Raw genomic sequence first — 27,489 nt, 5'->3', positions numbered from 1 at the left:
ACTTAATAAGGTACGCATTAAATGCTTTTCCACGTAATAGTTTGTGGGCATCAATTGTAGATGCTTACAAAATTTCAAAAAATCTTTCTGAATTAAAATTAGATGAGCTTTTCTGTGAATTAGAATTACATGAATAAACTAATGCTGGAGCCGAAAAAGGTATAGCTTTATTTGCAGGTTCCTACAAAGAAAAGAAGAGCAAGCCTGAGGATGAAGAAGATCGTGACCAAGACTCCGAAGATGAAGAACACCTGGTGAACCTAGTAAGAAAAATGTTCACCAGGAGAAAAAGGAGCTTCAGCACAAAGGACCTTCAGAAGATCAGTTCTCCCTCAGATCAAAAGAACGTGACTTGCTTCGGCTGCAACAAAAAAGGACATTACAAGAATGAATGCCCAAAACTGAAGTTCGATAAATTGAAGCCAACCAAAAAGAAGGCCCTCAAAGCAATGTGGGACGACTCCTCGGACGAATCAGAGGAAGAAAAACAGAAACATCAGAGCCACCTCGCACTGATGGCCCGCGAAGCTGAAACAGAAGACGAGTCGGAAGATGAAGACGGGTCTGAACCCGAAACAAGCCACGAGTCCGTACTCGTTTCCGAAGGCCCGAATGAGGTATATTTTAATTTAAACAAATTTTTTTTTAGAATTATTTCCTGTTTAAATAGTAAATTAACTAAAATAGAAAATGAAAACAAATCACTTCTTGAGGAAAATCAAAACCTCAAGGAACAGTTAAAAAATTTGAATCAAACTCAAGATCTAACACTTGAGGAGGAGAATTTATCATTAAAAAATGAAATAAACAATTTAAAGGAGATGTTAGAAAAATTCACAACGAGATCAAAAAATCTAGACTTAATCCTAAATAATCAAAAGGCATGCTATAATAAAACCGGATTAGGATATAAGTCGAATTCAAATAAAACCTTCAAATCATTAATAACTCAACACAAATCAACCAATCTAGCTTGGGTTCTGAAAGCGTGCTTAACCACGCAAATAGGACTTAATCAATATTATATACCTAAAGAAAAAATACATTATATAAAATCGAATAAACCAAACCAAAATCCAAAATACCAACCCAAATCAAATTCAAACTTTAAACACCTTAAAAATCAACAAAATTATCATCAAGTTAATCATAACTATAAAAGGAATCGTCACAAACCTAAAACCAAAATTTAAATTAATGGCCAAAAATTCAGGGGGAGGCTCCAGAGTAGCTGGCACCTCCAAAACTAACTTACCCGACAGGGTAACCCAAAATTTACCAACCCGGCAGGGTAATTAGGATTAGTTAAAAAGAGACCAAGTTTAACTTGAATCATGGTACTGGTGAAATTTTTGGATGATAGTACGTTAGGGAAGCTTAGGCATCGCATGTCTAGAAAGATATGGATTCAATCTGGTGCATTTGGCCAAGTGGAACCGACCGAAACTACCTTTAAATGGATCCTAACTAGTTAGACCAAGGTTTAATACTAAGCTCCGTGGATAGGACTATTCGGAAAACCTCGAAAGGTTGGTTACTTCTAATGACGTCCAAGTGACTCACCAAGCTTAGAAGTTTATCCGAAGAATGCCTATTTGTTGAGACCAAAGCTAAACCTGAATCTAACACAAGTTAAACCAAACTCTGTAATTAAATCTAATTCATCTCACAAAATTATAAAATTCCCTGATTGATAATCTAGATCGGGTGAGATGAATAAGGATTAAATTAATTAATTTTCAAACGAAATTAAAATTAATTAAAATTAAATTTTGAATTTCAAATTAAATTAAAATTAATTAAAATTAAATTTGGAATTTCAAATTAAAATTAAATTTAAATTAATTAAAATTAAATTTCGAATTTCAAATTAAAATTAAATTTTGAATTTCAAATTAAATTAAAATTAATTAAAATTAATTAAAATAAAATAAAATTAAAATTAATTTTTTTAAAAAATCTATTTTAAAGATTAAACTTAATTTTTTTTTAACTTAAAAATTTATTTTAAAACTTAATTTTTTTTAACTTAAAAATTTATTATTTTAACTTAAAAATTTATTTTAACCTAAAAATTATTTTAACTTAATTATTTTTTTTTAAAAAAAATTCTTTTAAAAATTATTTTAAAATTCTTTAAAAACTATTTTTAAAATTCTTTAAAAACTATTTTAAAAATTCTTTAAAAACTATTTTTTAAAATTCTTTAAAAACTATTTTAAAAATTCTTTAAAAAACTATTTTTAAAATTCTTTAAAAACTATTTTTTAAAATTATTTAAAAACTTTTTTAAAAATTCTTTAAAAACTCTTTTAAAAATTCTTTAAATTTTTTTTAAAATTCTTTAAAAACTATTTTAAAAATTCTTGAAAAGCTTTTTTAAAAAATTCTTTAAAAACTCTTTTAAAAATTCTTTAAATTTTTTTTAAAATTCTTTAAAAACTATTTTAAAAATTCTTTAAAAGCTTTTTAAAAAGTTTTTTTAAAAAATTCTTTAAAAACTCTTTTAAAAATTCTTTAAACTTTTTTTTAAAATTATTTAAAAATTATTTCTAAAATTCTTTAAAAACTATTTTTAAAATTCTTTAAAAACTATTTTTAAAATTCTTTAAAAACTATTTTTTAAAATTCTTTAAAAACTATTTTTAAAATTCTTTAAAAACTATTTTTTAAAAATTCTTTAAAAACTATTTTTTTAAATTCTTTAAAAACTATTTTAAAAATTCTTTAAAAATTATTTTAAAAACTCTTTAAAAATTATTTTAAAAATTGTTTAAAAACTATTTTAAAAATTCTTTAAAAATTATTTTAAAAATTCTTTAAAAACTATTTTTAAAATTCTTTAAAAACTATTTTTAAAATTCTTTAAAAACTATTTTTTAAAAATTCTTTAAAAACTATTTTTTAAAATTCTTTAAAAACTATGTTAAAAATTCTTTAAAAACTCTTTGAAAATTATTCTAAAAAGTCTTTAAAAACTATTTTAAAAATTCTTTAAAAATTATTTTAAAAACTATTTTAAAAATTATGTATCATTTTGAAAAATTCTTCTTATTTTTTCACTATAATGAAATTTTGTTAACTTAAAAATAGTAATAATAAATTATTTCTATAGATTATTTTCACTTTAAAAATTATTATTTTGACTTTAAACTCATTTTTAATCTTAAACATCATTTTAACCTTAAAATTAATTTTTAATTTGACTTAACTAAAAATTAAATCTTAAATTAAAACTTAATATTGAAATTACAATTAAAATTAAAATTTTTAACTTAAACTTAAAATTAAACTTAAACTTAAATTAACCACTAATATTAAGTTAAATCTAAAATCAAAACTGAATCAAACATATGTTAATTGACATAAAACATATTATAAAAATTATTTTAAATTACTTTTAAATGCTGTTTTAGAAATCCCTTTAAATTTTTTTTTTAATAATAATAATTATAACTAACACTTTCATTGACCAACTCAATCAAGTAATATGAAATTTAAATTATTTCACTAAGTATTAAATTATTAAATCAAGTAAAAACTAATCAATAAATTATTGATAATGCTTAACTGTTATTGAATTAATAAAATCTTATCTTATTTAACCTTAAACTAAAGTTAAGCACCTGAATCTAAAATTAATTAATAATTGATTAATCAAATTCAAATAAACAGTTATACCAAGGATACAGATAATAATATATGTATTACTAAATTAGACAAATGTGTTAGAGCTTTGAAATTTAACACAACCAAATCTTAGTATTAAAGGGGAGATATTAAATTAAGGGGAGTAACCAATTCAGGGGGAGGTTCAATTTCTTTTAAATCCCCTAGAAAAATTAATAAATAAGGAGGATTAATAAATTAAAGGAATATCAAATTCAGGGGGAGGTTTATTTTTTAATTATCTCCTTAAGCATTATTTTTTAATCTTCTCTTTAAAATCTCTCTAGAAAATTCTACCTCATTTAAAAAAAAAAAATTACTTTGAATATTTTTAGCAAATATTTTCAAAATTTTAAATTTAACTAAGTTTAATCCCACCTAATTTTTAAACCTGATTTTAAAAGTTGAATATTGCAAATTTAAACTTATTCAGTTTTGTAACATATGCTTGAAAATTCAACTTTCCAAACTTAGCTTTTATCAAATTAGCCTTAAAAATTTATTTTGGCAAAAATTTTACTTCTTGAAAAATTATTCTTACTTGTTTAAGTTTTTCTTTGTTTTGAAAAATCGAAGTTGAAAATTTACCTTTTTGGAAAGTAAATGTTACTTAAACATGAAAAGTAAATTTGAAAAACCTGATTTGAAAATTTTTACACGCTTGAAAAGTTAAACTTGAAAATTCAACTTTCCAAACTTAGCTTTTATCAAATTAGCCTTAAAAATTTATTTTGGCAAAAATTTTACTTCTTGAAAAATTATTCTTACTTGTTTAATTTTTGCTTTGTTTTGAAAAATCGAAGTTGAAAATTTACCTTTTTGAAAAGTAAATGTTACTTAAACATGAAAAGTAAATTTGAAAAACCTGATTTGAAAATTTTTACACGCTTGAAAAGTTAAACTTGATTAACTTTAAATTTATACTTTTCAAAATTCAACTTGTCTCCCCCAAGTCAACTTGACTATTTTTTTAACTTGGTGTTAAAAATTGTACTTTTATCTTTCAATTTTGAACCAAACTTAGATATGTTTCAAAATTTGATTACTTTTTACAGTAACTCTACACTATGATTGTTTACCCTTGCTTATTTTTGATGAATGCCAAAGGGGGAGGGTTAGGTGGTTAAGTTAGCTAAACCAATTTGAAAATACAAACTAACTTTAAAACCACATAAATGCATGTTGTTTCTTGCATATGTTTTCACTAACTTAACCAGGTTGTCATTCCATCAAAAAGGGGGAGATTGTTGGTGCGGTTAGCACTAACGATTTAACCCAGGTTTTGATGAATGACAAATAGGTTAAGTTAGTTTTGTTGTTGTCTGACACTTTGATCGAGTGTGCAGGAGAAGTCCAGACAGGTCGACGGGCTGACCGGATGTCTGGCACGAAGTCCAGCTAGGTCGACGGGCTGACCGGATAGCTGGCGAGAAGTCCAAGCGGGTCGACGGGCTGACCGGACGCTTGGCGAGAAGTCCAGCTAGGTCGACGGGCTGACCGGATAGCTGGCGAGAAGTCCAAGTGGGTCGACGGGCTGACCAGACGCTTGGCGAGAAGTCCAGACGGGTCGACGGGCTGACCAGACGTCTGGCAGGTAAGTGAGGTAAGTCACTGGAGGGGAGTGACTGCGAGGACGCGTTCCCGGGAAGGGAACATTAGGCGTCGATCCGGCTTAGATCCATTTCGGATATCTAAGTCGAGATCGTGACTAGATTCAGGTCTCGGAAAGACGGAATCTAAGTCATACTATTTGTGCTAATTCATACTATTATAGAATATGCTAACAATCTATGTTGCAGGTTATATATTGCCTCGGACTAACTTTGTTTTGCAGGAAAAGGGAGTTTTCTGGAACAAGGTGGTCTGGGCGCCCGGAAGGCAAATTATATCCAGCCGAGTCATCGCCACGTGGAGCATCACGGTTTGTGCAGCTACGTCACATTCCAGGCGCTCGGAAGGGATCCAGGGGCCCGGAGCAACATATAAAAGAAGCCCCAGGCAGGAGCTTCAAGAAAAGAACAATCGATCTGAGAACTCTTCTACTGCTGGTTTTGCTGCTCTACGTTCCTGCGACGCTGATAAAGCTCCGACAAAGTGCTCATTCGATTTTTAGTTTACTTCTTTGTCGGTATTACTTTGTTTCATTAGCATTTTCTATGTTCATCTTGTAACTATATTCGAATTGCTAGTGATTGCCCAACGAAAGTAGTCAAGGACCACGGGCCTTCGAGTAGGAGTCGTCACAGGCTCCGAACGAAGTAAAAAATAACTGTGTTCATTTACTTTTTCGCTGCGTATTTATACTCTTGTTTTTCGAATCGATATTCACCCCGCCTTCTATCAAATCTAACGGTCCTACAGAAACAAGTTGGTCCAGCAAAGAAAGTGAATAAATCTCAGAGTACAGGACCTAAAGCTGGAATGAAGAAGCCGAAGGGCAAGTGCTTCATCTACAAGCAGTCAGGGCATTGGAAGGCGGACTGTCCTCGTAGGAATCAAAACAACAAAGGTATATCTCATGCTCTAGTTGTTGAAACATGTTTAGCGGTGTTATCTACCAGCACCTGGTGTGTAGATATGAGAGCCACTGATCATGTCTGCAATTCCTTGCAGGGGTTCCAGGAAACCCGACGACTATCTGAAGGAGAGATTATCGTCTACATGGGCAATGCTACTAAGGTGGCGGCTGTTGCAGTGGGAGACGTCTACTTATCTTTTAATAGAAATAGAAATTTGGTTTTAAGAAATTGTCTTTATGTACCCAGTTTTAGAAAGAATTTAATTTCAGTTTCTAAACTGTTTTTAGATGGATATACAGTTTCCTTTAGTAACGATGTAGTTATTAAGAGAAATAAAGTGATTATCTGTTCTGGTGCATTAGTTGGCAATTTGTATACTTTAAATCTAATTTCTCCCAAAAAGCATAATATGGAAATTAATAACACATCTTCTAACTCAAATAAGAGAAAAGAACCTTCGGAAATGAACCAAGCATATCTTTGGCATCTAAGGCTTGGTCATATTAACTTAAGTAGGATTCAGAGGCTTATAGCCGATGGACTCTTGGGTTCATTAGAGTTGGAAAATTTTTCAACTTGTGAATCTTGCTTAGAAGGTAAAATGACCAAGAGGCCTTTCAAGGCCAAGGGGTATAGAGCCAAAGAAGTGTTAGAATTGGTTCATTCTGATTTGTATGGTCCTATGTCTGTCCAGGCAAGAGGTGGTTTTGAATATTTTGTCTCTTTTATAGATGATTATTCAAGATACGGATACATTTACCTAATGCGCCGCAAGTCCGAGTGTTTTGATAAGTTCAAAGAATACAAGGCTGATGTGGAGAAACGACTAGGTAAAAGTATCAAGACACTACAGTTTGATCGTGGTGGCGAATACCTCTCAGAAGAGTTTAGGAATTACTTATCAGAGGCCGGGATTCAATCCCAACTGTCCGCACCTGGTACACCCCAACAGAAGGGTGTGGCAGAACGAATGAATAGGACTCTTATGGAGATGGTTAGATCGATGATGAGTTATTCAGAATTACTAAATTCGTTTTGGGGATACGCTCTGGAAACGACAGTGTACATTCTGAACTTAGTACCTTCTAAATCAATTTCTTCTACTCCCACAGAATTGTGGAATGTGCGAAAGTCCAGTCTTAGACATATTCGGATTTGGGGTAGTCCAGCACATGTGCTGAAACCAGATGCTGATAAGTTAGAATCTCGTTCAGAAGTTCGCGTGTTTGTGGGGTATCCCAGAGGAACGAAAGGTGGTTTATTTTATAGTCCTAAAGACCAGAAGGTCATTGTGGATTTACAAAAGGAAAAGAGGGACAGCCGGGAAGGTAGAAACCTTCAAAGCTAGGCTTGTTGTGAAAGGGTACACTCAGAAAGAGGGAATCGGTAGCCATGCTTAAGTCTATCCGGATACTCTTATCCATTGCTGCTCATATGAATTATGAGATTTGGCAAATGGATGTCAAGACAGCTTTCCTTAATGGAAGTCTTGAAGAGAACATCCATATGAAGCAACCAGAAGGGTTCATTGAAAAAGGCAAAGAGCATCTAGTGTGCAAGCTCAATCGGTCCATTTATGGACTGAAGCAAACTTCAAGGTCTTGGAACCTCCGGTTTAATGAAGTGATCCAGTCATATGGATTTATTCAGTGTCCGGATGAGTCTTGTGTATACAAGAAGTGTAACGGAAACGTGGTGGTATTTCTTGTACTATACGTAGATGATATTTTGTTAATTGGCAACAATGTCAAGGTATTATCGGACGTAAGGGTATGATTGTCCAAATAATTTGATATGAAGGACTTAGGAGATTGTGCACACATTCTTGGGATCAAAGTTATAAGGGATCGCAAGAAAAGAATGTTGTGTCTGTCCCAAGCTTCATATATAGATACAATCCTTTCTCGTTTTAGCATGCAGGATTCCAAGAAAGGTTTCTTACCTTTTAGGCATGGAGTAGCTCTATCTAAAGAGATGTCTTCGAAGACATCAAAGGAGATAGAGGACATGAAAGCAGTTCCTTATGCTTCGACTGTAGGAAGCCTAATGTATGCAATGCTATGTACGAGACCTGATATCTGTTTTGCCGTGGGCATGGTTAGCAGATATCAGAGTAACCCTGGACAAGGACATTGGACTGCGGTAAAGCATATATTAAAGTACCTGAGAAGGACTAGAGATTATATGCTAGTTTACCAAGCAGACGATTTGCTTCCTGTGGGTTACACGGATTCAGATTTCCAATCAGATAGGGACAACAGTAAGTCTACATCAGGCTATGTATTTACTTTAGGAGGTAGAGCCATTGCATGGAGGAGTGTTAAGCAGAAATGCGTTTCGGACTCAACCATGGAAGCTGAGTATGTAGCAGCCTCTGAGGCAGCTAAAGAAGCAGTATGGCTTAGGAACTTTCTAATGGACTTAGATATGATTCCTGGTTTGCCCAAAATCATCACAATTTATTGTGATAATAGCGGTGCAGTTGCAAACTCAAAGGAACCACGAGTCCATAAGACAAGTAAACATATAGAACGCAAGTACCACCTGATACGAGATATCGTGAAGCGAGGAGAAGTTGTCATCGCTAAGATTGCATCAGCAGATAACCTGGCAGATCCTTTCACTAAGGCCCTTCCGGCAAAAGCTTTCGATCGGCATGTGGAGGGAATGGGAATCAGATGTATGGCAGAAGATATGACAGCTTAGTCATTAGTATGAGTGGGAGATTGTTAGAGTGTATACCGAAAGCCTAAGCTTTTGTAAACATTAATTTTGAATAAAGAATCACATTTGGTCAAATTATCTACATTTGTTTGTGGTTGTTCAATTAATTTATATTGTAGATAACATAGTATGTGGTGTCACATACTGAAGATGATGTTATCAGTACCTTATAAATTATAAACAGCAGCTCACAACCAAAATGGAAAGGAACAAACCATTGGAAGGTCGTAGTGTAATTAGGAATTAGTTTATCTTAACTATATAATTACACTAGTACACTTAGAAGTGTATTGAGTAGGACCATTAGAGGTCGTTTTCTTTTATACTGACTTTATAAAGGAACGAAGACCTCAGTTATTATGGAAGTGTGTGCTCTTAATCCTAATATAATAGCAAGCACATGTATTTGATATTTATTTCTTTAATTTATCAATGGGTGAGATTTAGTTCGATAAATCAATAAGCCCGATAAGTTGAGAAATGATATCACTTATAGTGTGTGTTGTTGATTATAGAAGGAAACTGTGTCCTAATAATGTAGGTTGATAATGTTCCCAAGATGAGCTCATAAAGATTGTCATGTTAAACCCTGCAGGTGGACTTAGTCTGACATGACGATAAGGTTGAGTGATACTATTCTTGGATTAAGATATTAATTAAATGAGTTGTTAGTAACTCACTTAATTAGTGGACATTTGACATCTTAAACACAGGGAGACTAAGACACTCATAATAAGAAGGGGCCCAAAAATATAATTTGGGATTGGTGCGGTAGTTCAATAATAGTTCTATAGTGGAATGAATTATTATTGATAAAATTAAGTTGTGTGTTCGGGGTGAACACGGGATGCTTAATTTTATCGGGAGACCAAAACCAATTCCTCCTCTCGGTCCCTATCGTAGCCTCTTATTTATAGAGTACTATACCCACCTTCATACCCATGATGTAGGGGCCGACCAAGCTAGCTTGTGGATCAAGCTATGGCCGGCCAAGCCTTGGTTCATGGGTGGCCGGCCCTAGCTTGAACCCAAGCTTAAGTGGCCGGCCCCCATTAAATTTAAAAGAATTTTAATTTTAAAATTTTCTTATGTGAAAGATATAATTTATTGGAGAGATTAAAAATTAAAATATCTGTTTTAAAAGGATCTACAAAAGATTAAAGAAAGAGATTAGATCTCTTTCCTTATTTATAGATTGGAAAGATATTTTATTTTTTCTTTGTAAATTATTCACATGTTGAAAAATTAAAATTATAGAATTTTTTTTTATCAACCATGAAGGGATTTTAAAGGGAAATTTTATTTTTTTAAAAAATTTCTGAAGACAAATAAGGAAGTTTAAATTGTTGATTGAATTTGCCTTGTTTGCTCTTATTGATGTGGTCGGCCATGACATGAAGGAATAGGAAATTTTGTTTAATTTTTCTTAATTAATTCATGTCAAGGAAAGTTAAGGAAATTTTATTGTAATTAAATTTCCTTATTTACCAAAGTTAAGGAATATAAAAGAGGGGGTTGGGGTGCCTTCATGACACACAACTTTTATTCTTCTCCCTCTTTTCTTCCTTGGTGTGGCCGGCCTCATCCTTTCTCTTCTCTCCATCTTTGTGGCCGAAATTCCCCTTGCTCTTGGAGAATAAGTGGTGACCGATTTCTAGCTTGGAGAAGAAGGAGAGAAAGCTTTCATCCCTTGGAGTTTAGTTGGTGTTTTCGCTTCTTCCTTGGAGGTGCTCTTGATTGTGGCCAAACCTTGCAAGGAGGAGAAGAAGGTGCTTTGGTGATTTCTCATCTCGGAAGATCGTTGCCTACACAACGTCCGAGGTTAGAAGAGGAATGCGGTAGAAGATCTAGAGGTTTTTGCTTGCAAAAGAAAAGGTATACTAGTATTTAATTTCCGCATCATACTAGTTGTATCTTCATGTAAAAAATACCAAATACAAGAGGCATGCGATTCTAGTATTTCGAATTTGTTTTCGATGTTGTGTTCTTTGTTTTTCTTTTCCTTGTGATTTGATTGTTGTTTTTGGTTGACCTAAAGTTATTTAAGGAAATTAAATATTAGCTTTCCTTAAAAGGCTTTGTCTAGGCAGTGGTGGTTGTTCCCATATCTAAGAAGGTCATGTGCCTCGCCATGCAGTCCTGGAAGCCAATTTTGGAAATTAATATTTAATGGAATTAATAACCTAGGTGATTTGGATCGACCGTGTTAAGTTCCGCAGGAGATCCAAGTCTAAACCTAAAAGAACAAATAGATTAAACTTTGGATCAAACGTGTTAAGTTCTGCAGGCGATCCAAGTTTAATTTAAAAGAACACATGGTAGCTAGGAAAAGGTTCAGACCTTTGTACAAAATTTTTGTACAGTGGAACCATTAGGCTTTCCGAGTAGCAACCAACATCTTTGAGTAATGAGAGGACAACCTTCTTGGATGAACAATTCGATTGTATCTACAACAAAATTCAAGAGATGTCCATTAATACACTATGCAGTGATAGAAGTCAAAGAAAAAAAATCCATTGATGAGACCCTTGGTATTATTGATCCTCCTGTAGTAAGAACTAAGGGATGTGAGAAGAGATTAAAATCATCAAAGGTTCAGAAATCAACATCAAATTCCAGGCTTTGTCGTGGATGCGGACATCGAGGAGTGTCACATGACAAGCGTAACTGCCCCAATTTACAACAAGGGTATGTGTCGATTCAATTTTTTCCTTTTCATTATATTTTTCCTTGCAAACAAATATTATTTTATTATCTTTTATATATAACAACGTGTCAATTATCAGATCAATTGAAGATAACAATCATATCAGTCTTGACGACACATCTGAACCGGATTTCGGATCTATACATGGTACTATCAAAGTTTTAATTTGTTAAATTACAGTGGTTTATTGTTTATTGAGAAAATAAAATTAATAAATTATCTTTATTGTTACAGGTTCTAATAACATGCGCTAGGATGTTTTAATTATCTATGATTGGTATATCTGTTTTCTTTATTTGTATGTTTGATTGGTTTAGTGCATTTCTTGTATTGAGGTGTTTGTTATTTAATTTAGTGCATTTCCTGTGTGTCTAGTGTTATTGTGTGTATCAACAGTGATTAGAGAAACATAAGCTTTTGTTTATGGAAATGGAAAGGAGTCATAGAGAATTACCCAAATTGATTCTATTTACCAGTGAGCTTGAGTGGACATTGCTTTTGTTGGTTTTGGGACTTTATTGCTAGCATGCTTGATTTTTCTTACAATAAGGAATCAGATCAATTTTGCTTCTCTTCATGGTTCCCTAGAATGAAAAACATTCCTCTTAGACATCTAATGATTGTCTGTTTATTTTAGAACACATCTAAATCAAATTCAAACGGTTTCAATTTGAAACTAAAACCTGGATTACAACTAATTATGACTGATCTTTAACTCTAGCCAAACTTAATGATTGTCTGTTTATTTATCTGTTTCATACTACACTTCATCTTTTACTTGTCTGATTTTTACAAGCATGGGAAACAGATAGCTCAAGGAAACACATTTCCCTTCTTGATGTAATCTTGAGACGTTTTCAACTATGCTGTAATGGGATGCTGATTTTGTTTAGATTTAATGTCACGCCCCCAAAGGAGTCTCTGTCAGACAAAAATCCGACAAGATCTCCCCTATACCGGTGACAATATGAAGCATCACTACAAACAAAATATACATCAGCCACATGCGGCTGGAATATTTATATACACAATCACGCAGTTATAATAACAGCCCACTCGGCTGGAATGAAACAATTACAACCACGCAGTTATATATAAAACAGCCCACACGGCTGTACTAAAACACAGCGGAAAAACGAAGGAAAACCCACACAACACAAATAAATACAATGCATGCCGGCACGACTTAAACACAAATACAACATCAAAACCACAAGATAGCCACATGACTACCATAAATACAATGCCAAAAATAATAAAAAGATATACAAAAGAAAACAAGCGCGGTCTTCGGATGTGACGTAGGACCCGACAGACAGGATACTCCGAGCGACACCAACCATCTACAGGCTACCTGAAAACATAAATGTATACATGCGGTGGTGAGTATAGGTAACTCAGCGGGTAATAGAAAAGATAGTGCATGGTCCATAAACAACATGGAGATCACAAGTATACAGTCTCAGTAGGGAATAAAGAACATGATCATACTATCATAATCAATGCACCTAAACATATCTGACATAATAACCTGACATATAAACTGTACAAACCACAACTAACATAATGACAGATACATACCCAATCTGGAATCGACCCATGGTACAATGATCAGTAAACTCACCGGATCTGCAACAGATATACCCGTGACACCTGTGCAATATAAGTACGACTGCATATACATGTAAAATAAATGACATGTATGCAGTATGACAATCAAATGCAACAACCATATCTCAATCAAATGCAACAACGACAATCACATGCAACTAGTATCTACTAGGCATGTATGCAAATAAATCCCCCCAGATGCACCGCGCATCATATGCAAAAGTGCATCCATGCTCCATGGTCACCCCGCCACCTCTCCAGACACCACGACCCCTGTATGGCCGAGAGGCTTGGGTCTGTGATGACTGTACTACCCTCCAGCCCACTATATAGTGGTCGAGGCGGACAGTCCACTAGTAACTATCTAGCTACATAGTATCAGGGTCCCTGACTGCTCACAACGCCGGATCTCACTAAACCTTGTGACCGGGTGGCACGACAGGACTAGCAGCAACTGCTCCAACTACCACTACCCATGAGTGGCCGAGTGTGCGGTGCTATACCAAACCAACTGATGACTCTCTCACCACAAGGGAGACAATGGTCATCAGATGCAATGAATGATGAACATGATATATATATATAATCATCATCCATGCAACAACCCCAAACCTCATAAATACCTCCAACATGAGTATAATCGTCATGATACCTCCACGTATCCCACCAAACATATGTACCCGCTACACATGTATAATCAACCAAAAATCTCCAATAATCCCACCAGACACATGTACACAAAATATAAATACAATCAACACGTATCCTCCAGTAAAAACACAACAGACCTGTGTATATACCTCAAACATACAATCAACACAACTCCTCCAAACATACATGACAAATATGTATGTACACACCACATGTAAATGCACGGTCAACAAGATGACTCCTATAACACATACCCACCTATGTACAGTCAACATTATATACCCAATCAGCATGGTAATACCAACAACTCGACAATCCCTATAAGACATACTCTACACGTGTAATCACAACAGAGTAGATATCAAGAGTGAAGACTGTATATGAATTAAATAGATCATCACAAGGGTCAAGCATAAGTATCATGCAGGAAAAACAACAACCGATCATGATATAAGATAAAGCAGTCTAATTCATCCAATAATAACCATACACTAAGTACAAAAAAATCTATATAGAGGCCAAGGAAGAAATACCCGCCTTAAGGTGTAGATCGTGCCAAGTAATCCCGTGTCGAGACGCTCGTCCCGAATCCAAGTCCTGCGATCACGTAATATATATTTAGCTAATTACATAGGTAGCAAATAGCTAAATAAACTCCCCAATCTAATTAGGGAAAACCCTAATCGAAGTAACTTACCTAATTCCTTAATTCAACTCTTTCTAGATCCAAACATAATCCACAATCTATTAATCGATCTGAAACTCACTAATCCAAACTCATCTTAAATCCACAACAACCTAACATCATCATCTACAACTAAACAAACCACCACATCTGATAATCCAACCAACAAGCAATCCAATGATCTCAAGAATAATCACATAACAATCCACATCAACCAATCATCATATCCACAAATTCCAACCCAATACAAACCCTAATCACTCCAACACATACCAATAATGATCATGTATCCATTTACAAAAATCATTCACCAAATAACCATCACAAATCAACTTATCACAACCAAATCCCAAATTCAAATCAATTAATTCATTTAACACCATCGTTTAATCTACGTGTCATCTACTAACATCAAAAATCAATTCTACAATCCCTTAGAAAACCTAATAGAGTAGCATTCTACTAAGAAAACTAGTAGTACATCACTGGAAGACACTCACCTTGAGAGATGGCAGCAGATCCCGTAGCCAACAACTAGCCAGCCACTGTCCGGAAGCTACAACAGAACACCACCACCAATTCTTCCAAGAATCAATCCAAAAACTCAATTGTATAGCAAGGAATTGCTGAAACCCTAATCCACAGTACAAGATTCACCTTAACAGAACCTTACCTCCTCATCCGACAGCTTCCACAGAACCCAGCCGCAAGAATTGGAGAAGATGAAGTCCTGCTCAAGGAAAATCCATCACTAGATTGATCCGAAGCATCCTCCATCCTAGATCGGGAAGAATATCATGAAAAGATACAAATTCACACAAAATTCTTAAATCCACTGGATCTCCCAACACTGCCTTACCTCAACCGATCGTCCCCAATTGGTCTCGCGCCATCAATTCCATCTGGTGGAGATCCGGAATGCACTCCAGAGAACCGATTGAGAAGGAGAATCGGACAAGACTCAATCAGCCAGGGAAGATGTGAATCGACTCTTCCCTGCCGTGCCCTAGGCCCCCCCTGCCGAGTCGTTGCCGCGCACGCAAGCCCAGCCGAAGAGAGGATCGGTCCGTCGGAGATGGTCAGAACCGTCAAGATCCGGCGACGCCTTCCCGCCGACAACGCGTGATGATGAGGTCGCGGTGGAAGAAGCCTCTCCATCGCCGTCGGGTCTTTTGCTTGCGAGAGAGAAATGGGAGAAGTTGGGTCAGGTGTGTGCGAGAGAGAAGAAAGCCCCCATGCCATGAAAGGAAAAAGGGAGGAGGAAGGTTCGGCCGGCGGTCGGCGTTGATGCCCGGCTACCGGCGATGAAACAAGACCGCGAGGGAGAAGAGTCGGGGAAGGAGATGATCGGGCGAAAGGGGAGTTCGGGTGAAAGAATGGGGAAGGGAATATAAACCTAGATTATTTAAAAACTTAGGTTAGTTTAATTAAAGGCTAAGTTAATTCCTCAATCAACTCCCAACTTATTTTGGATATCCAAAACATGCTCTCTCTGTACCCCGAATTCATCCCCTCAAAACGGGTCATACGGACTCCGTTTAATTCCCGAAAAATTCTTAAAAATTTCTGAAAAATCCAATAAGATTTTTCGTCCAATAATATTTATTATTTATTTTGCAATATCTTACATTTAAGATATAATTGTATTCTACTTTATGTAACAAAGATGTACAATGCTGGAATGTCTGATTCTAGCTATTTTCATATTTTACTTCTTGTAGGTTGCCTTTTGTGAACTTTTCTTGTCAAATCTATTTCCGTATTTTACTATGAAATACAAAACAGTGTATGCAGACTTTAGATTTATTATGTACAATGTTGGATCACTTTTCTTGTCACTTTTCTTGCAATACAGTAATCTTTGTTTTCGTTCTTGGATTACCTCCAGGTTTCATTTTTCATATAGCTTAATAGCTATTCCAATCTTCTATACACATGCAGTTTTCTTAATACGAATCCCAAAATTCCTAGTCCCACCCAAATAGAAATATCCCCCAAAGAGTTCTCTCATGTTTGACCATGGTAGCAGCACCCGGTGTCCACTGGTTTAAATGCAAACTAGTTAGTGTATCTTTTAGAAATTTTTAAACATACACATGTTATATTGTCGATCAATTAAAATACACATGCCTAATTTTCTGTGATACAAAATGCTTTCAGATCAAGCCCCAAGCTCTTGGTCAAGCAAGTAGGGTTGGTGGTGTGAGTCCTGCCGATATAACAACTCTCCCCATTGTCCTAGAAACTTATCGCAGGAAGGCCAAAGATAGGAAAATGCAAGACTTAATTAAATCAGCCAATTATCTGTCAGCTTCGGTTTACAACTAAAGCAGTGCAGGAACGACAAAATTAAGCAGCAGATGAATGGATGCTTCGTCTTGCAATATTGCAATATTGATACAGTAATCTTTGTTTACACTTTGAAATCTTCTTTTACACTTTGACATCTATGTGACGAAGAAGGAGATGTTAGCTGCTATACTTGCTGAAAATGGCCAGTTAGTAGTGTTGGTTGCTACTCGGAAAACCTATAGGTTCCACTGTATAAAAATTTTGTACAAAGGTCTGAACCTTTTCCTAGCTACCTGTGTTCTTTTAAATTAAATTTTGGATCGCCTGCGGAACTTAACACGTTTGATCCAAAACTTAATCTATTTGTTCTTTTAGGTTTTGACTTGGATCTCCTGCGGAACTTAACACGTTCGACCCAAGTCTCCTTAAGTTATTAATTCCATTAAATATTAATTTCCATAATTGGTTCCCAGTACTGACGTGGCGAGGCACATGACCTTCTTGGATATGGAAGCAACCACCATCGACTAGAAAAAACCTTTTATAGAAAGCTAATATTTAATTTCCTAAAATAACTTTAGGTTAACCGAAAAGAACAATCAAATCACAAGGAAAAATAAAACAAAAGAACACTTCATCGAAAATCATATTCAAAATACTAGAATCGTAAGCCTCTTGTATTTAGTATTATTTCCATAAATAACTAGTATGATGCGGAAAGAAAAATTACTAATTATACCTTGTAGAAAAACCTCTTGATCTTCTACCGTATTCCTCTTCTAACCTCGGACGTTGTGTGGGCAACGATCTTCCGAGATGAGAAACCACCAACCACCTTCTTCTCCTCCTAGCTAGGTTCGGCCACAAAAAATAAAGCTTCACCAAGGAAAAAGAAAAACACCAACCAAGCTCCAAGAGATGCAAGCTTTCTCTCCTTCTTCTTCTTCTTCTCCAAGTAGTATCCGGCCTCCACAAGAGCTCCAAGCAATAGAGAGTTTCGGCCACCACAAAGAGGAAGAAAGGGAGAAGATGTTGGCCGGCCACACCAAAGAATAGGAGAGGGAGAATAATAGAGGTTGTATCTCATGAAGGCACCCTCACCCCTTCTTTTATATTCCTTGACCTAGGCAAATTAGGAAATTTAATTACAATACAATTTCCTTAATTTCCTTGACATGATTTAATTGAGAAAAATAAAATAAAATTTCCCAATTTAATCTATATTGGCCGGCCACATCAAGGGGAAACAATTTAGACAAGTTTTAATCAACAAATTAAAACTTCCTAATTTGTTTTCGGAAATTTTAAAAAATAAAATTTTTCTTCAAAAATCTCTTCATGGTTGATAAAAGGAAATTTCTATAATTTTAATTTTACAACATGTGAATAATTTTTAAAGAGAAAATAAAATATCTCACCAATCTACAAATAAGGAAAGAGATCTAATCTCTTTCTTTAATCTTTTGTAGATCTTTTATAAGAGAGATATTTTAATTTTAATTCTCTTAATAAATTATTTTTCCACATAATAAAAATTAAAATTAAAATTCCTTTTTAATTTAATTTGGCCGGCCCCCACTAGCTTGGGTTCAAATTTATGCCTAGGCCGGCCCTAGCTTGGTTCCCAAGCTAGCTTGGTCGGCCCCCTTTGGGTGGGTATAGAAGGTGGGTATAGGTGGATATAGTACTCTATAAATAAGAGACTACGATAGGGACCGAGAGGAGGAATTGGTTTTGGTCTCCCGATAAAATTAAGCATCCCGTGTTCGCCCCGAACACACAACTTAATTTTATCAATAATAATTCATTACACTAGAGAACTATTATTGAACTACCGCACCAATCCCAAATTACATTTTTGGGCTCCTTCTTATTATGAGTGTGTTAGTCTCCCTGTGTTTAAGATATCGAATGTCCACTAATTAAGTGAGTTACTGACAACTCATTTAATTAATATCTAAATCCAAGAGTAGTACCACTCAACCTTATTGTCATGTCGGACTAGGTCCACCTGCAGGGTTTAACATGACAATCCTTATGAGCTCCTCTTGAGGACATTATCAACCTAGTATCTCTAGGACACAGTTTCTTTCTATAATCAACAACACACACTATAAGTAATACCATTTCCCAACTTATCCAGCTTATTGATTCATCGAACTAAATCTCACCCATTGATAAATTAAAGAAATAAATATCAAATATATATGCTTGTTATTATATTAGGATTAAGAGTACACACTTCCATAATAATCGAGGTCTTTGTTCCTTTATAAAGTCAGTATAAAAGAAACGACCTCAAATGGTCCTACTCAATACACTCTGAGTGTACTAGTGTAATTATATAGTCAAGATAAACTAATACCTAATTACACTACGACCTTCTAATGGTTTGTTCCTTTCCATTTTGGTCGTGAGCTACTGTTTATAATTTATAAGGTACTGATAACATCATCTTCTGCATGTGACACCACATACTATGTTATCTACAATATAAATTAAATGAACAACTATAAACAAATGTAGACAATTTGACCAAATGTGATTCTTTATACATAATGAATGTTTACAAAGCTTAGGCTTTCAGTATACACTCCAACAATCTCCCACTTATACTAATGACTAAGCTGCCATATCTTCTACCATACATCTGATTCCCATTCCCTCCACATGCCGATCGAAAGCTTTCGTCGGAAGGGCCTTAGTGAAAGGATCTGCCAGGTTATCCGCTGATGCAATCTTGGCGATGACAACTTCTCCTCGCTTCACGATATCTCGTATCAGGTGGTACTTGCGCTCTATATGTTTACTTGCCTTATGAGCTCGTGGTTCCTTCGAGTTTGCAACTGCACCACTATTATCACAATAAATTGTGATGATTTTGGGCAAACCAGGAATCACATCTAAGTCCATTAGAAAATTCCTGAGCCATACTGCTTCTTTAGTTGCCTCAGAGGTTGCTACATACTCAGCTTCCATGGTTGAGTTCGATACGCATTTCTGCTTAACACTCCTCCATGAAATGGCTCCACCTCCTAAAGTAAACACATAGCCTGATGTAGACTTACTGTTATCCCTATCTGATTGGAAATCTGAATCCGTGTAACCCACAGGGAGTAAATCATCTGCTTGATAAACTAGCATAAAATCTCTAGTCCTTCTCAGGTACTTTAATATATTCTTTACCGCAGTCCAATATACTTGTCCAGGGTTACTCTGATATCTGCTAACCATGCCCACGGCAAAATAGATATCAGGTCTCGTACACAGCATTGCATACATTTGGCTTCCTACAGCCGAACCATAAGGAACTGCTTTCATGTCCTCTATCTCTTTTGATGTCTTCGGAGACATCTCTTTAGATAGAGTTATTCCATGCCTAAAAGGTAAGAAACCTTTCTTGGAATCCTGCATGCTAAAACGAGCAAGGATTGTATCTATATATGAAGCTTGGGACAGACACAACATTCTTTTCTTACGATCCCTTATAACTTTGATCCCGAGAATGTGTGCACAATCTCCTAAGTCCTTCATATCAAATTGTTTGGACAACCATACCCTTACGTCTGATAATACCTTGACATTGTTGCCAATTAACAAAATATCATCTACGTATAGTACAAGAAATACCACCACGTTTCCGTTACACTTCTTGTATACACAAGACTCATCCGGACACTGAATAAATCCATATGACTGGATTACATCATTAAACCGGATGTTCCAAGACCTTGAAGCTTGCTTCAGTCCATAAATGGACCGATTGAGCTTGCACACTAGATGCTCTTTGCCTTTTTCAATGAACCCTTCTGGTTGCTTCATATGGATGTTCTCTTCAAGACTTCCATTAAGGAAAGCTGTCTTGACATCCATTTTCCAAATCTCATAATCCATATGAGCAGCAATGGATAAGAGTATCCGGATAGACTTAAGCATGGCTACCGGTGAAAAGGTTTCCTCATAATCGATTCCCTCTTTCTGAGTGTACCCTTTCGCAACAAGCCTAGCTTTGAAGGTTTCTACCTTCCCATCTGTCCCTCTTTTCCTTTTGTAGATCCACTTGCATCCAACGACTTTTACACCATCAGGTGGTTCTACAAGCTCCCAGACCTTATTAGAGTACATAGACTCTATTTCAGAATTCATTGCCTTTTGCCAAGATGCTGCATCTATATCTTGGAGTGCTTCGTCATATGTTCGTGGATCAGGTTCATGTTTACCCGGGATCAAGTCCGAAGACTCTCCCAAAAACATGAATCTTTCAGACTTCCTTACAACCCTCCCACTACGACGAGACACTGTCTGTGGTTGTGTATCATGTGTGACACGTGTTGCAGTCTCTTGTGGTACTTCATCTTGTACTGTTGGTACTGAAGTAGACGTGTCCTCTTTAAGTTCTTCTAAAATAACTTTGCTATTGGGCTTGTGATCCATTATATAGTCTTCTTCTAAAAACTGGGCATTGGTGCTAACAATGACCTTCTGGTCTTTAGGACTATAAAATAAACCACCTTTCGTTCCTTTGGGATATCCTACAAACACGCGAACTTCTGTACGGGATTCTAACTTATCAGCATCTGGTTTCAGCACATGTGCTGGACTGCCCCAAATCCGAATATGTCTTAGACTGGGTTTTCGCCCATTCCACAATTCTATGGGAGTAGAAGAAACTGATTTAGAAGGTACTAAGTTCAGAACGTATACTGTTGTTTCCAGAGCATATCCCAAAAACGAATTTGGTAATTCTGAATAACTCATCATCGATCTAACCATCTCCATAAGAGTCCTGTTCCTTCGTTCTGCTACACCATTCTGTTGGGGTGTTCCAGGTGCAGACAATTGGGATTGAATCCTGGCCTCTGATAAGTAATTCCTAAACTCTCCTAAGAGGTATTCGCCACCACGATCAGACCGTAGTGTCTTGATATTTTTACCTAGTCGTTTCTCCACATCAGCCTTGTATTCTTTGAACTTATCAAAGCACTCGGACTTGCGGCGCATTAGGTAAATGTATCCGTATCTTGAATAATCGTCTATAAAAGAGATAAAATATTCAAAACCACCTCTTTCTTGGACAGACATAGGACCACACAAATCAGAATGAACCAATTCTAACACTTCTTTAGCTCTATACCCCTTTGCCTTGAACGGCCTCTTGGTCATTTTACCTTCTAAGCAAGATTCACAAGTTGGAAAATTTTCCAAATCTAATGAACTCAAAAGTCCATCGGCTATAAGCCTCTGAATCCTACTTAAGTTAATATGACCAAGCCTTAGATGCCAAAGATATGCTTGGTTCATTTTCGAAGGTTCTTTTATCTTATTAGAATTAGAAGATGAGTTATAAATTTCCATGTTTTGCTTTGTGGAAGAAATTGGATTTAAAGTATACAAATTGCCAACTAATGCACCAGAACAGATAATCACTTTATTTCTCTTAATAACTACATCGTTACCAAAGGAAACTGAATATCCATCTAAAAACAGTTTAGAAACTGAAATTAAATTCTTTCTAAAACTGGGTACATAAAGACAATTTCTTAAAATCAAATTTCTATTTCTACTAAAAGATAAGTAGACGTCTCCCACTGCAACAGCTGCCACCTTAGTAGCATTGCCCATGTAGACGGTAATCTCTCATTCAGATAGTCGTCGGGTTTCCTGGAACCCCTGCAGAGAATTGCAGACATGATCAGTGGCTCCCGTATCTACACACCAGGTGCTAGTAGATAACACCGCTAAACATGTTTCAACAACTAGAGCATGAAATATACCTTTGTTTTGGTTCTTACGAGGACAGTCCGCCTTCTAATGTCCTGCCTGCTTGCAGATGAAGCATTTGCCCTTCGACTTCTTCACTCCGGCTTTAAATCCCGTACTCTAAGATTTATTCACTTTCTTTGCTGAACCAGCTTGTTTCTTCTTCTTCTTTCCTCTCGGTTTAGAAGTAGAACCATTTTCAGCATAGTGATTTGAGCATTGTGACGAAATAATCCTTCTGCTGCTTGAAGTTCTGTTAGTAGTTCCCCTAATGAATAAATCCTCTTATTCATATTATAGTTCAGGCGGAACTGCTCAAAACTTCTAGGTAGCGTTTGGAGGATCATATCGATCTGGGTTTTCTCATCAATTTCTCCTCCAAGGATCTGTATCTCGTTCAGATAAGCCATCATCTTTAGGATATGATCCCTTACAGGAGTACCCTCTTGCATGGTGGCTGTCATTATCTTTCTCATGGCTTCTTGCCTAGAAGCCCTATCCTGATGACCAAAGAGTTCCTTGAGATTGTTCATAATATCATAGGCTGTTGGTAAATCTTGATGCTGATGTTGCAATACATTTGACATTGAAGCCAAAATGTAACACCGCGTCATCTCATCTGCTTTTACCCATTTCCTATGATATTCAATCTACTCTTGGGTAGATTCACCAGTAAGTGCTTCAGGACAAGGCTCAGTCAGTACAAATTTATAGCTTTCAGTAGTAAGGACAATGTCCAGGTTCCTTTTCCAATCTATGTAATTAGGTCCAGTAAGTCTATTCTATTGAAGTATGATGGACAGTGGGTTGAAAGTCATCCTAAGAATCACAAATAACTTTTGGTCAGAACTCTAAATTTAGAATAATATTGATTCCTCAAACAATACTATTTTAAATTAACCAACACCTCAAAACACCGTGAATTTTGTATGCCACGTTAGTATGGACATATACAAATTCAACATTTGTAAAAGGAGGGTTTTAACCCATTAATTTTATTATCTTGTCAACCTAACTTTTTGACAAATAAAATTAATAGTTGGTATCATTTGGTCACACAAATAATAGCAGTGACTCCGATGGGGAGGATACTATTAGATGTGTCTAAGTGTATACCACTACTTGACACTAAGTCCATTAATAAGATTATGCCCCTTCCGTTGGGGAAGATCACACACTCTTAATTAACTTCCTATAGTCATCCAAAAATGGAAGTCTGTTCTAGTGATCCGCAAACAAGCTCATCCGTTATGGAGGAAGGCACTCAGAGCCAACGCGCAAGCTTGTTTGCATCACTTACAAACCAGTAATGGAGACCATGGGATTTACTTAAAAATCCCTCTCCCACTTAATTATTTATAAATGAGGAATTTTAACTATGCTAGCCTACTAAACTTGTAATCTAACATGCACACACAGCACAATATAAAAGCAATAAATAGAAAATCTAATTTTCAACTATTATGGCTTTTGTCTCTACTTGTCCTCCGTGTGTTGTCATCCCAAGCTGCTGCCATATTTGGCCACCGCTAACGGGTCTAGCTGTCGCATCCATCTTGCTCCTTGTTCCGCTGCGCCTCTGGTCCTTAGAAGGTTACACGCTTTGCAAGATTCGATCCGCGACATAAATAGAATTTTACATTTTTGATCCTATATTCTATAAAAGGAATGTACATGTATCTAGATCAAAAATAAAATCCTAATAAAACTAAATACAGCTCCTGCTGTATTTTAATACAATCATGCACACACATATAAATGCCCTTGACATGTCCAAGGGTCCAATCACACACATAATAACTAAAAGCCATAATAGTTGGATCCTGCATCCACAAAGTTAGCACATCCTACTATTAACCTGCCTAAATTATGTATGACATGTGCATAATTAACCTAATACCAAATACACAGAGGCAAAACCCTAGCTCTGATACCAATTGTTGGTTGCTACTCAGAAAACCTATAGGTTCCACTGTACAAAAATTTTGTACAAAGGTCTGAACCTTTTCCTAGCTACCATGTGTTCTTTTAAATTAAATTTTGGATCGCCTGCGGAACTTAACACATTTGATCCAAAACTTAATCTATTTGTTCTTTTAGGTTTTGACTTGGATCTCCTGCGGAACTTAACACGTTCGACCCAAGTCTCCTTAAGTTATTAATTCCATTAAATATTAATTTCCATAATTGGTTCCCAGTACTGACGTGGCGAGGCACATGGCCTTCTTGGATATGGGAGCAACCACCACCAACTAGACAAAACCTTTTATAGAAAGCTAATATTTAATTTCCTAAAATAACTTTAGGTTAACCGAAAAGAACAATCAAATCACAAGGAAAAATAAAACAAAAGAACACTTTATCGAAAATCATATTCGAAATACTAGAATCGTAAGCCTCTTGTATTTGGTATTATTTCCATAAATAACTAGTATGATGCGGAAAGAAAAATTACTAATTATACCTTGTAGAAAAACCTCTTGATCTTCTACCGTATTCCTCTTCTAACCTCGGACGTTGTGTGGGCAACGATCTTCCGAGATGAGAAACCACCAACCACCTTCTTCTCCTCCTAGCTAGGTTCGGCCACAAAAAATAAAGCTTCACCAAGGAAAAAGAAAAACACCAACCAAGCTCCAAGAGATGCAAGCTTTCTCTCCTTCTTCTTCTTCTTCTCCAAGTAGTATCCGGCCTCCACAAGAGCTCCAAGCAATAGAGAGTTTCGACCACCACAAAGAGGAAGAAAGGGAGAAGATGTTGGCCGGCCACACCAAAGAATAGGAGAGGGAGAATAATAGAGGTTGTATCTCATGAAGGCACCCTCACCCCTTCTTTTATATTCCTTGACCTAGGCAAATTAGGAAATTTAATTACAATAAAATTTCCTTAATTTCCTTGACATGATTTAATTGAGAAAAATAAAATAAAATTTCCCAATTTAATCTATATTGGCCGGCCACATCAAGGGGAAACAATTTAGACAAGTTTTAATCAACAAATTAAAACTTCCTAATTTGTTTCCGGAAATTTTAAAAAATAAAATTTCTCTTCAAAAATCTCTTCATGGTTGATAAAAGGAAATTTCTATAATTTTAATTTTACAACATGTGAATAATTTTTAAAGAGAAAATAAAATATCTCACCAATCTACAAATAAGGAAAGAGATCTAATCTCTTTCTTTAATCTTTTGTAGATCTTTTATAAGAGAGATATTTTAATTTTAATTCTCTTAATAAATTATTTCTTCCACATAATAAAAATTAAAATTAAAATTTCTTTTTAATTTAATTTGGCCGGCCCCCACTAGCTTGGGTTCAAGCTAGGGTCGGCCACCCCAATTTATACCTAGGCCGGCCCTAGCTTGGTTCCCAAGCTAGCTTGGCCGGCCCCCTTTGGGTGGGTATAGAAGGTGGGTATAGGTGGGTATAGTACTCTATAAATAAGAGGCTACAATAGGGACCGAGAGGAGGAATTGGTTTTGGTCTCCCGATAAAATTAAGCTTCCCGTGTTCGCCCCGAACACACAACTTAATTTTATCAATAATAATTCATTACACTAGAGAACTATTATTGAACTACCGCACCAATCCCAAATTACATTTTTGGGCTCCTTCTTATTATGAGTGTGTTAGTCGCCCTGTGTTTAAGATATCGAATGTCCACTAATTAAGTGAGTTACTGACAACTCATTTAATTAATATCTAAATACAATAGTAGTACCACTCAACCTTATTGTCATGTCGGACTAGGTCCACCTGCAGGGTTTAACATGACAATCCTTATGAGCTCCTCTTGAGGACATTATCAACCTAGTATCTCTAGGACACAGTTTCCTTCTATAATCAACAACACACACTATAAGTGATATCATTTTCCAACTTATCCGGCTTATTGATTCATCGAACTAAATCTCACCCATTGATAAATTAAAGAAATAAATATCAAATATATATGCTTGTTATTATATTAGGATTAAGAGTACACACTTCCATAATAATCGAGGTCTTTGTTCCTTTATAAAGTCAGTATAAAAGAAACGACCTCAAATGGTCCTACTCAATACACTCTGAGTGTACTAGTGTAATTATATAGTCAAGATAAACTAATACCTAATTACACTACGACCTTCTAATGGTTTGTTCCTTTCCATTTTGGTTGTGAGCTACTGTTTATAATTTATAAGGCACTGATAATATCATCTTCTGCATGTGACACCACATACTATGTTATCTACAATATAAATTAAATGAGCAACTACAAACAAATGTAGACAATTTGACCAAATGTGATTATTTATACATAATGAATGTTTACAAAGCTTAGGCTTTCAGTATACACTCCAACAAGTAGGACCAACTTCTCAGTGAATCCAAAGTCTGCATATGAACTCTGACTAATAAAATAAAAAGTGACACGAGGTAGATCCAAAGCACATGCAAAAGGAAAATTTGTAAAATAACGATCAAGTCAAACTCATATAATACCTTTACAAAAATTAAATTACATGTCCAACTAAATAAAACAAGAAAAATGATACGTTCAAGGAAAAAACTCAAGGAAAAGTTCAAGGATAGACACATAAAATGATGGGGCCCACAAAAAGTGAAATAGTGGGCCATGACTTTAAGTGTCTATCCTTAAGCTTTTCCTTGAATTTTTTTCCTTGAGCATATCATTGCTCATAAAACAATCTACTGTCAAATACATTCATCCAACTAAATAAAAAAGTCTACCGTCAAATACATTCATCCAACTAAATAAGGTTTATTAATTAATCACTGATATGAACAGAGTCCATTTTTTTTTAATCTCTTCACACATCTCGGCGATCTTAGCTGCATTACGACGATATTCATCAGCTAAATCTAGC

This window comes from Zingiber officinale, chromosome 1B (genome assembly GCF_018446385.1).
Source record: "Zingiber officinale cultivar Zhangliang chromosome 1B, Zo_v1.1, whole genome shotgun sequence".
NCBI lineage: Eukaryota > Viridiplantae > Streptophyta > Magnoliopsida > Zingiberales > Zingiberaceae > Zingiber > Zingiber officinale.
This window is presented reverse-complemented; position numbering follows the sequence as displayed.